The sequence below is a fragment of the Myotis yumanensis genome, unplaced genomic scaffold (genome assembly GCF_028538775.1).
Source record: "Myotis yumanensis isolate MYYU_CA2020_CCGP unplaced genomic scaffold, mMyoYum1.0.hap1 SCAF_1, whole genome shotgun sequence".
In the NCBI taxonomy this organism is placed as follows: Eukaryota; Metazoa; Chordata; class Mammalia; order Chiroptera; family Vespertilionidae; genus Myotis; species Myotis yumanensis.
Window position 1 is genome coordinate 142016286 of NW_027223752.1, and position 11796 is coordinate 142028081.

Below are 11796 nucleotides of genomic sequence, written 5' to 3' on the forward strand. Positions count from 1 at the left end.
GAGCTCCTCCCTGTCACTCACAGAGTAGGGCCGATAGGGGAGTTGGGGCACCGCCCCCTGTCACACACAGAGCAGGGCGGATCAGGGGGTTGGGGCGCTGCACCCTGTCACACTCAGGGCAGGGCCAATGGGGAGGTTATGGCTCTACCCTGTCACACACAGAGCAAGGCCTGTGGAGGGGGGTTGGGGCGCCACCCTCTATCACCCACAGAGCAGGGCCGATCAGGGGGATGGGGCGCCACCGCTGTCACACTTGGGGCAGGGCCGATGGAGAGGTTATGGCTCTACCCTGTCACACACAGAGCAGGGCCCATGGGGGCAGGGGAGGGGGGGTTGGGGCACTGCACCTTGTCACACACAGAGCAGGGCTGATCAGGGGATTGGGGAGCTCCCCCCTATCAGGCACAGAGCAGGGCTGATCAGGGGGTTGGGGCACCTTCCCCTGTCATGAACAGAGCAGGGCAGATACGGAGGTTGTGGCCCCGCCCCCTGTCACACACAGAGCCGCAGGGTGATCAGGGATTTTGGGTGCTGCCCCCTGTCACGCTGATCCCGGGGCCGGGAGCCTCGCTGCTCCGCTGATCCCTGTGCCGGGAGGCATATTACCCTTTTACTATATAGGATAGTGGCCTGGTGCACGGGTGGGGGCCGGCTGGTTTTCCCTGAAGGGTGTCCTGGATCAGGGTGGGGGTCCCCACTGGGGTGCTTGGCCAGTCTGGGTGAGGGGCTTAGGGCTGTTTTCTGGGTGGCGAGTGACTAAAGCTCCCAACCCCTCCTTGTTTTCTTCTTCTTTTTTTTTATTCTGGGCCAGCTTTAGCTCTGAGGCCTCGCTGCTGAAAACATCGATACAATGTTTCGGTCCGGCTGGCTTTCAGTCCGCTGGTTTCTGGGGTTTTGTTTACCTTCCTATTTGCAACATAGTACATAGTTGCTTAGACTTGCAGTTGAGAGGCTGGCAAGTGAGGCGGGGAAGGTTGGAGTCCGCAGCAAGCAAGCCTCATGCTCGCTTCAGTGCCTGGCTGCCGGCCGCCATCTTGGCTGACAGTTAATTTGCATATACTCACTGATTAGCCAATGAAAAGGGTAGCGGTCATACGCTAATTACCATGTTTCTCTTTTATTAGTGTAGATGCTTTTATTTTATTCAATATCCAGGTATTTGTGGTTTTATTGTTACCCAGTCTAAATCATTTCTTGAAGTGGAAAGAGTGGGCAGAAATAATGATGTTACTTTTAAAAGCTATGTTTCTTAACCACTGTGGTGAAATTCTGTCTTCCTTGTTCTTTACATCTTCTAAGGCATGGTTTTTAATGACTTGCAATCTACATTAAGTAATGTGATCATCAGCTGCTTTTCCTTATCTATTGGATTAAACCCTAGTTGTTTATCCTACATTCCCTTTCTGACTTTCATTTTCCCCTGTTCAGTGTTTCCAAATTTTGCCTAATCATAGAATCACCTGCAAATGCTTGTTAAAAATACACAATCCCAAAATATCCTCTCCATACCTCCCTCCCTCAGTCCCATGATTGTGATTTGGTAAGTGGGTGATATAATTAAGGTGCATATTATTTAAGTACCTGTTTGTTGATGTTGGACCTGAGGGATGACCAAACCATACCTTTTTTTCCCCCCCAAGACATCTTCCAGAGTTGAAATCCTTTAAGACAGGATTGAAGTATGACATTATCCACCAGCATTTGCAATCCTGGTTTCATGAGGACAATATCTGTGGAAGTCAGATAGGTCTCTATTTTCATCAAGTTTTCCAAGGAGTTAAGAGGCCATAATTGTGCAGGAGCATTCTGTACCAGAAATGAGAAATAGATATAAATACTATTACAAATCAAAAGCAAGACTAAGAGGAGGTAAAAGCCACAGGAATCTGTATCCAATAATTTTTTCATTTATTCAACTACTCATTGAAATTTTATAAAGCTTTGCTGCAGGTTCTCAACTTTGGGAGCTTCAGAATTACTATGGTGCTTTAAAAAATACAGATAGTTTAGCCCAAACCCTGTCTACCAAGTGACTATCTCTTGGGTTGAGCTGAATGTGCGTATTTTGAAAAAAGTCTACTTGAGAATCGGCACACTAACACTTCATTATCGAGTAATCTAAATCAGTAGTTCTCAATCCTGACAGAGGCATGACTGGGAAACATTTGTGATATAAACTCTTGAACCCCACTGCATTTTTACTGAACCAGAAGCTTTTGGAGGTGGGAAAAGAAATCTGTTTTGAGAAAAAACAAAAACAAAACAAACTGAATTGAATCTGATGATTCAGCTGTTTAAGAACCATTCATCTAAATTTCAAGGGACTTTAAAGGAAAGAATTTATGAGACAATTTAATAAAATGGTCCTTTGCAGGGAACCTGTAGAATTCTAGAGAAACATTTTTTTAAATTGTTAGTCTGAAGACAGCTGAAGCTAAGTTTTACCATATCACATCTGCTCTGGTACCTTCCTCTTCCTTGTGGTACTTCTAGTCTTCTCTCTTCCTTTTTCCTCCCTACCTCCCTGCCTCTCCTTTTCTCATTCATGCCTAAAATCTATATTATAGAATTTAGTTTAGTGAATTGTATAAGTTATCTCATAAAATGCTGTTTGGATACAATTTTAATTAGGTGTAGGGCAGGGTTTCTCAAATCTGACATTACATTTGAATTACCTGGGGAGCTTTAAAAAATGCCCACACTCCACCCCTGAGTAATTACATCTGGGACTGGACTTCTAGTACATGTATGCTTCTGAAAGCTTTTCAGTTGATTCTAATGGTAAGAATCAACTGGATTGAGGGTTGAGAATAGCTAGTTAATTTTATTTGTCATTAATGCATTCAAATTGATAAATTAGGACTGAGATCTTTTGCCACTTGCCATTTCTGTTGCTGTTTATCAGTTCTTTTTAATGCTAAAATCTATGTGATATAGGATAGGTTTTAGTGAGATGGCAAACTGTTTCATGCAGGCCAAAAAGAAAAACAATGTAAAAAGACATTACTTTGTACCTGGTAACCTGAGCACTTACCACCAGGCTGATGGGATATGTGGATACAGTCTCCACAAAACCAAGGTTTTGGGTTGTTTCTTGCCATTCATATTTTAATGTACAATTTCAAATTTTTTGTAGTGAACTATACATCTGCCTTAGAGACTGAAGCCTTTAGGCCTTATAACTTCCAGGACATACCACACCATAACTAAAGTGACACCCTTTTATTCTTTATTTTTTTATATATAAGGAAAAGCTTAGATTGTGAATATTTTCACAAGAAGTGTATAAATGTACTTATATTTTGGAATACCTATATAATGGAAGGAAGCAGAATAATGAGATATTTTATTTTCTTTAGAGCATTTGTAGTTCTATTTATCAGACATTTAGGGAATCTCACACTAAACACTAGATGCAATATTGACATTTGGAATGACCATACAAATAACATGCTTACTGCCCTCAGAGAGTTCACCTGAATGAATAAAAAAGGCATGCTAAACAGTAAGATAGCTATATATGTAGTCTAACTGACAAAATAAAACAAATATGCATGTCACAAATATTAGAAACTGGTTATTTGATCATAATTGGAAAATTATTAGAGAATAATGAAGTGCTAACTAGAGTGCTGCTACTTAAAGAATAATAGGAATTGAGAAGCAGTGGGAATAAGATTTATACAGAACATGGTACTTTACCAAGAATAACAGAATTTGCATAGAGGATGTAGAAAAAGAGGCCATTCTAGGTGTAAGACTCAGAGAGCAAAAGGGTCAAGGTGGTGTATATATTAATGTAGGTGTTGAGGGGCAGATATATGCAGACACACAGAAGAAGTAAATCCTTACTTTTTAGAGAGGAGGTCATGAATCCTTTTGATAAGCTCATGAAAGTGATGCAACTCTTTCTCCAGAACAATGCATAAAGATGCAAATGCAAAACTTTGTATTTTGCTTTATGGATTTAAAACTTCCTTAAAGGCTAGTGAAGGAAATAAAGCATAAGTTGTTTAATAAGCATAATAGTTTCCAAATGACTATTTTTTTTAAAAAATATATTTTATTGATTTTTTACAGAGAGGAAGGGAGAGAGATAGAGAGCTAGAAACATCTATGAGAGAGAAACATCAATCAGCTGCCTCCTGCACACTCCCCACTGGGGATGTGCCCGCAACCCAGGTACATGCCCTTGACCGGAATCGAACCCGGGACCCCTCAGTCCGCAGGCCGACGCTCTATCCACTGAGCCAAACCGGTTTCGGCTCCAAATGACTATTGATTTATGAGGAGGGAAGTGAAATTATTACACTGGGTTTAGGGACATTTTCTGACTAAGAAAAATTTTCTTGGTAGTAATGTAACTAGAATGATTAGAACCAATAATGTAAATATGAAATTACAATGGAAATTAAATCTATAAAAGGAAGATATTACTCATGAATTAACCAAAGTTTTTAAGTTATTGGAATGCAATGAATAATTTTCTGTGTGCCTTTTAATTTAATAGAGGCCCAGGGCAATCAGGCAGGCAGGTGAGCAGTTAGGGGCGATCAGGCAGGCAGGTAGGCAAGCAGTTAGGGGTGATCAGGCAGGTAGGAAAGTGGTTAGGGGCGATCAGGCAGGCATGCAGAGGGGCCCCTCAGTACGACCTGCACCGTCTCGCAATCTGGGACCCCTCAGGGGATGTCCAACTGCCAGTTTAAGCTGTTTCCCACATAGGGCCTAAACTGGCAGTCAGACATCCCTCTTGCAATCCAGAACCACTGGCTCCTAACCACCATTGGCTCCTAACCCCTCTACCTGCCTGCCTGATTGCCCCTAACACCTCTGCCTGCCTGCCTGATTGCTCCTAACCCCTTCCTGCCTGCCTGATCACCCCTAACTGCTCACCTGCCTGCCTGATTGCCCCTAACCACTTGCCTGCCTGATCACCCTTAACTGCTCGCCTGCTTGCCTGATCACCTCTAACCACCTCTGCCTTGCCCTCCCCCCCACGGCTTTGTCCAGAAGGACATCTAGAATGATGTCTAGAAGGTCGTTTGGCTGTCCTGTCTAATTAGCATATTGCATTTTATTATTATAGATGTTCCAAATATTTTTGGAGGTATCCTATGATACCAAAAGTTATGTAGTATCTTAGAAGCAGAGAAACTGTAATAAAAGTTTAACAGTTGGCTATTATAAATAAAAAATAGTACTTTTCATCATATTAATTTGTAGGAGATGAAAGAGAGAAAGTAAAAACATGACAGTGCTATCAAATTTTGCAGAATAATTAGAACTTGGAAAAAAGAAAGGTTTTGCATATAATAAGTTTAATAAAAACCCATGGTTTTAAGAATTTTTCATTTCATAGCTTGCTGAGGTAACTTGGTTCTTTATCAGGAGGCATAACATAGAAAATCTGATGTGTAAAGGAACCACATGTAGGAGGAAGAGATGATGAACTTGCATGTCCTTGCTTGAAGAAGACAGCTATAAGCCAGCAGAGGGAGTATGTTAACCAGATTTTCAATAGTGTTAACATTTTTCACACAAGTCATGAGTATGAAAAGCTTTACTATAATAGAGTGAAAATCAAAATTATAAAGATACCTTCTATCTTGATAATTAGATCCACTACATTCTTTTGTAAGTATCTCTACATCATGGTTTTATGAAATTACACAAGGCTGAGATTGGCAAACTAAGGAAAATGTGAGAATAAATGTTTTATTCGTGGTTAGAGCTGTGAAGTTGATAGCCTTCTTTTCTTGTCTTCTGCTGAAATTCAAGAAGGGAGATCTGATTTTCAAGAACTGTGGTAGTGCAGATGTTTACATTTTGGACAAAAATATCGTTATACAATTTTTTTCTAAGAAAATAAGCTGAATTGTGTCAACTTGCCTTCCAATTAAGTTATATATACTATAGTTTAACTTGAAAGTTATGTTTAACTTTACACAAATCTTTCAAAACAAAAGCAAACTGATTGGTGGTAGGAGTGATAAAAAGATAAGGGCAAGAAAGTAGAAAATACAGTCGTCCCCCTTTATCTGTAGGTGATACATTTCAAGTCCCAATATGCCTGAAACTGCCAACAGTGCAAAACCCTGTATACACTATGTTTTTTTCTATGCATAGATATATTATGCATATAATTTATATATTAGGCACAGTAAGAAACTAACAACAATCCTATATAATAAAAGCCTAATATGCAAAGTGTCTGACCGTTCAACTGTTTGACCAGTAGCTATGATGTACACTGACCACCAGGAGGCAGATGCTCTGACTGGTAGGTTAGCTTGCTGCTGGATTCAGTTGATCGGGACTGGCGAGGCGGGCTGGACACACCCTGGAGCCCTCCCGTGGTCCCTCCCTGGCTCTGATAGTGCACCAGTGGGGTCCCTCGGCCTGGCCTGTGCCCTCTTGCAATCCGGGACCCCTCAGAGGATTTTGGAGAGCTGGTTTTGGCCTGATCCCCACAGATCAGGCCGAGGGACCACACCAGTGCATGAATCTGTGCACCAGGCCTCTAGTAACTAATAATAAAATGAAACAATTATAATAATACACTGTAATAAAAGTTTATCTCTCAAAATATCTTGTTGTCTACTCATCTTTTCACTTAAAGGAAGCACTTTTTGGGTCCTCTTTGGCATATCTGAATTGCCAGTGTCACTATTCTTGCACTTTGAGGCCATCCTACATAATAAAAGCCTAATACGCAAATTGACCAAGCAGCAGAACAACCAGTGGAATGACCAGTCTCTATGATGTCAATGACTACCAGGGGGCAGATGCTCAATGCAGGAGCTACCCCCAGCCCACAGGCTCCAGGCTAGCCAAGGCAGGTGCCAGCGGGGGCCCTGATCACCCCACCAGTCACCCCACAGATCAGCCCTGATCACTGGCCAGGCCTAGGGACCCTACCCATGCACAAATTTCGTTCATTTCGTACTCTAGTTATTAAAATGAGAATGATCTGAATAGAAGCACTGTGATACTGACACAGTGACTAACAGGTGGGGAGTTTATACAGTGTGGAGAAGCTGGACAAAGGAATGATTAATGTCCTGGGCAGGATGGAGAGGGGCAGCATGAATTTTCATCACACTACTCAGAAAAGTGCACAATTTAAAATGTGGTAGAGCAGGAGAGGAAGGCAGCTGGCTCCATGGACTCCTTAAGGAAGGTTTGGTATTGAAAGGGAGGTGAGACTGGGGCCGGCTGACACCCCCCAGGAGCCACCATGTTGGTGATACCCGCCCGGACTGAGTGAGGAGGAGGAGGCTCTGCAGAAGAAATTCAACGAACTGAAGAGAAAGAAAAAGGCACTGCTGGCTCTGAAGAAGCAAAGCAGCAGCAGCACAGCCAGCCAAGGCATGTGAAACGCTCTCTGCCAGCGCAGCCCATGCTGGACCCAGCCACCGCCACGGAGCAGGCAAAGCAGCTGGTGAAGTCGGGAGCCATCAGTGCCGCCAAGGCTGAGACCAAGAACTCGGGCTTCAAGCGTTCTCGAACCCTAGAGGGAAAGTTCAAAGACCCTGAGAAGGGGCCGGTCCCCACTTCCCAGCCGCTCCAGGGGAGCCTATCTGCTGATGACCATCTGCAGGAGTCGCCCAGACGTCCCCAAAGGACATCTCTGTACGAGAGCTTTGTGTCTGCCAGTGCCCGGCGTGGGGACCCGGGGCCAGACCGGGAGGAGGCAGAGGGCCCGGGGGCTGGCGATGGCCCTCCCCGAAGCTCTGGACGGGACTCCGAAGCACGTGGTAACGCCCGCTCCTCAGTCTCCCCTCCCCGAAGCCGCAGCCGGGACCGCCGTCTTGAGCGGAACCAGGACAGAGACCGGGACTGGGAGCGAGACAGAGACCGAGACCGGGACCAAGACAGAGACAGAGAGCGAGACCAGGAGCGAGACAGAGACAGAGAGCGAGACCGGGACCGAGACAGAGACAGAGAGCGAGACCGGGACCGAGACAGAGACAGAGAGCGAGACAGAGACCGGGACCAAGACCGAGAGGGCCCTTTCCGCAGGTCGGACTCATTCCCAGAACACTGGGCCCCTCGGAAGGGGAACACTATCTAAGTGTTTGGGGAAGACATGACGCCCACCCTCCTCCGTGGGACCTTCTCCCGCTTTGGAAACATCACTGACCTCTCCATGGACCCACCCAGAAACTGTGCCTTCGTCACCTATGAAAAGTTGGAGTCAGCAGATCAGGCCGTTGCTGAGCTCAACGGGACGCAGGTGGAGTCCGTGCAGCTCAAGGTCAGCATTGCCCGCAAACAGCCCATGCTGGATGCCGCCACTGGCAAGTCCGTGTGGGGCTCCCTCGCCCTCCAGAACAGTCCTCGGAGCTGCCATCGGGACAAAAGGACCCAGATTGTCTACAATGACGATGTCTGCCAGGAAAACCTTGTGGATGGCTTCTAGGTGGCGGACCTGAACTGCTTGTGCCCCGCCTGCCCCGACACTGGTGTCAGTGAAGCACTGAGGTGGAAGCTCACACCTCCAGCCTCTGGTTTCTCAGCACTGGGGATTGGGTTGAGCCTTTTACAACAGCTGCTAGATTGGATCTCATTTGTAGCAAGATGGCCAGTGCCTCTTCCCCACTCCCTTACCCCAAAGGATGTTGAGCACAGGTGTTGTCACAGCTCTTAACATTGGATCCCATGCCCCTTCCCAGCAGGAAACCCCTGAGAGAAAACGCAGATCCTCCTCATGGAGTTTCTCCTTGAGCCAGGGCAGCACTTGGAAGAGGTTGATGTGAAAGTCTCAGGGTGAGCAGGCACCCGGTGCTGCAGTTTCTTGTCTTTGCAGACACCCACGACTCCCCAGCTGATCGTACCAACCTGCAGGGGACGCAGGGTGGCCATGGGTCATTCGGTAGAATATCTCCTGCACCTCAGGAAGCACAGTCATTAAGCACGGTTATTAATAGATGTTAATATTTCTTAATATGTGTAAGTCAAGCTGTACAAATATGCTTTGTGAATTTCTATAAGAACATGTTTTATAACTAAACAAATGTTAAACCTTCCTGCTTGAAAAAAATTATCATTGTTTGTTTTATATTGAGCTGTATTGTCGACTGTTTTTAAAAATAGATTATGTTTCTAATTTTTTTCATTCTTCTATTCTTCGTTGACACCTTCTCTTAGTTATGATTTTATTACACTTAGTGATACTGTATTTTTTAGAACAGTTTTAGATGAAAAATTTGATCAGAGAATTGGGAGAGTTCCCCCCATGTAACTACCCGCATGCTACCTCATTCACGGTTTCCCCTATTATTAATACCTTACAATACTGTGGTACATTTGTTACAGTTGATGAATCAAGGCCTATACGTTATTTAATAAATCTGTTCATGAGATTTCCTCAGTTTTTACTCAATGTCCTTTTTATGTTCCTGCCGGAAGCCGATCCACCCTTGCTGCTTGACACAGTCGCTGCAGGGAAGAAACATCTGCACAGCTTCTGTTTCCAGGGACCTGGCATATATGGCATATGTCTGCTCACCCTCTTAACGCTATGTGTTTTAAACAGGACCACCTCCCTGAGAAAGGTTGTTTCCCCAAGTCAGGATTTTCCCCTGGAGTTAGGGAGGGACTAAAACCCCTTAACTAAGTGCCGGGCGGGTAATTAATCACTTTAACTACGAACAATCACGCTTAAGCTACATAATCTTTATTTAGGATAATCTGCTTCAGTTACTCCCTTGTAGCTTAAAAGAACAAAAGAGTAACCTTGGAATGGAGATGAGAAATGCCCTAACCTTTGGAATAGAATGGATAGGATTAAAATCAACTGGTATAAATACAGATGTAATAGCTCAGTAGACACAGACCTTGGCTGGAGATCCTGGCTAGAGGATCTCCAACTGAATGCTGGTCAAACAAGAGAGAAGATATCACTCCCTCATTCTCAGGTATCTAAAACATCCCTGAGAACCCGGGAATCCTCTGCTTACATTGCAGCCATGGTGTCTAATGAGCCAAGTGGGAGAATCATGACCTTCCACCCTACCATGGAAGAATTTAAAGATTTCAACAAATATATTGGTTACATGGAATCCCAAGGTGCCCACGGAGCTGGCCTTGCGAAGGTCATTCCACCCAAGGAATGGAAAGCCAGACAGTCCTACGAGGATGTCAGTGACATGGTGATAGCCACTCCCCTCCAGCAGGTGGCGTCTGGGCGAGCAGGTGTGTTCATTCAATACCACAAAAAGAAGAGGACCATGACAGTGGGCGAGTATCGCCTGTTGGCAAACAGTGGACAGTATCAGACTCCACCACACTTGGACTTTGAGGATCTGGAGCGGAAATACTGGAAAACGCGCCTGTACGCCGCGCCCATCTATGGCGCTGACGTCAGTGGCTCCTTATTTGATGCCAACACTAAACAATGGAACCTTGGCCACCTGGGAACCATCCAGGACCTGCTGGAGCAGGAGTGTGGGATTGTCATCGAAGGCGTCAACACCCCCTACCTGTACTTTGGCATGTGGAAGACCACCTTCGCTTGGCACACGGAGGACATGGACCTTTACAGCATCAACTACCTGCACTTCGGGGAGCCCAAAACGTGGTACGCGGTGCCCCCAGAACACGACCTGCGCCTGGAGCGCCTGGCCAGGGAGCTCTTCCCGGGCAGCTCTCGGGGCTGCCAGGCCTTCCTGCGGCACAAGGTGGCCCTCATCTCGCCCACTGTCCTCAAGGAGAACGGGGTCCCGTTCAGTCGCATCACTCAGGAGGCTGGAGAGTTCATGGTGACCTTTCCCTATGGCTACCACGCTGGCTTCAACCATGGTTTCAACTGTGCGGAGGCCATCAACTTTGCCACCCCGCGATGGGTCGACTATGGCAAAGTGGCCTCTCAGTGCAGCTGCGGGGAGTCCCCGGTGAGCTTCTCCATGGACGTGTTCGTGCGCCTCCTGCAGCCCGAGCGCTATGAGCTGTGGAAACGCGGGCAGGACCGGATGGTTGTGGACCACGTGGAGCTGGGCCTGAGGCAACTGCAGCCCCGTCGGGACACGCACACCCCTGGATCAGCGGGCACGGGCCGTGGGTCCCGCGGCCACCGTGGCAGCCGGACTCTTGTGCGCAAGCCATGCCTGCGCCCCTCGCTAGGCCTTGGTTCTGCCTCTGCTGCCCAGCCCGCGGCTGCCGCGACCCTCTACTCCTCAAAGCCCAACCCATCCTCACAGCCACCCTCGGGCCCATCTGCCCAGGATCTCTAGCCAACTGGCACACGTGGTGGTGGAAGTGTTCGTCGTCCTCGGGAACAGGGGACTCAAGAGTCCATTGTTCAGGTCCCGGCTAAGAGGCGCCGCCTAGTGGGCGCAGTGCTCACAGCTCCGGATCCCAAAGCCCAGCCTGTGCCTGAGGACAAACCCTCCATGGACAGCCAGGCACGGCTGGTCCCAGCATCCTAACGTGGCTTTTGGGTGCTACTGTGCTCCAGGCCCCTGAGCCCAGGGGCTGTCTACTTTTGTTCTCCATGTTCTTTTTTTAAAAATTAAATCTTTATAAAAAAATGTATGAATTGTTTATTTCTGTAATTTTCCATTTAATATTTCAGATCTTTGATTGACTGTGGATAACCGAAACTGTAGAAAACAACACCATGAATAAGGAGGGACTACTATAAAGCTGGGATGAAATGAGTATTTAAAAATTTTGACCCTAGCTGGTTTGGCTCAGTGGATAGAGTGTCGGGTCCCGGGTTTGATTCTGGTCAAGGGCATGTGCCCGGGTTACGGGCTAGATCCCCAGTAGGGGGCGTGCAGGAGGCAGCCAATC

The 11796-nt window shown here is 46.3% G+C and overlaps 2 pseudogenes; both read left to right on the forward strand.

Annotated features, from left to right (window-relative positions):
• Positions 1–7247: 7247 nt before the first annotated feature.
• On the forward strand, positions 7248–8454 carry LOC139018007 (negative elongation factor E pseudogene; annotated as a pseudogene).
• A 1325-nt stretch (positions 8455–9779) lies between these two features.
• On the forward strand, positions 9780–11429 carry LOC139018105 (lysine-specific demethylase 4D-like; annotated as a pseudogene).
• Positions 11430–11796: the final 367 nt, after the last annotated feature.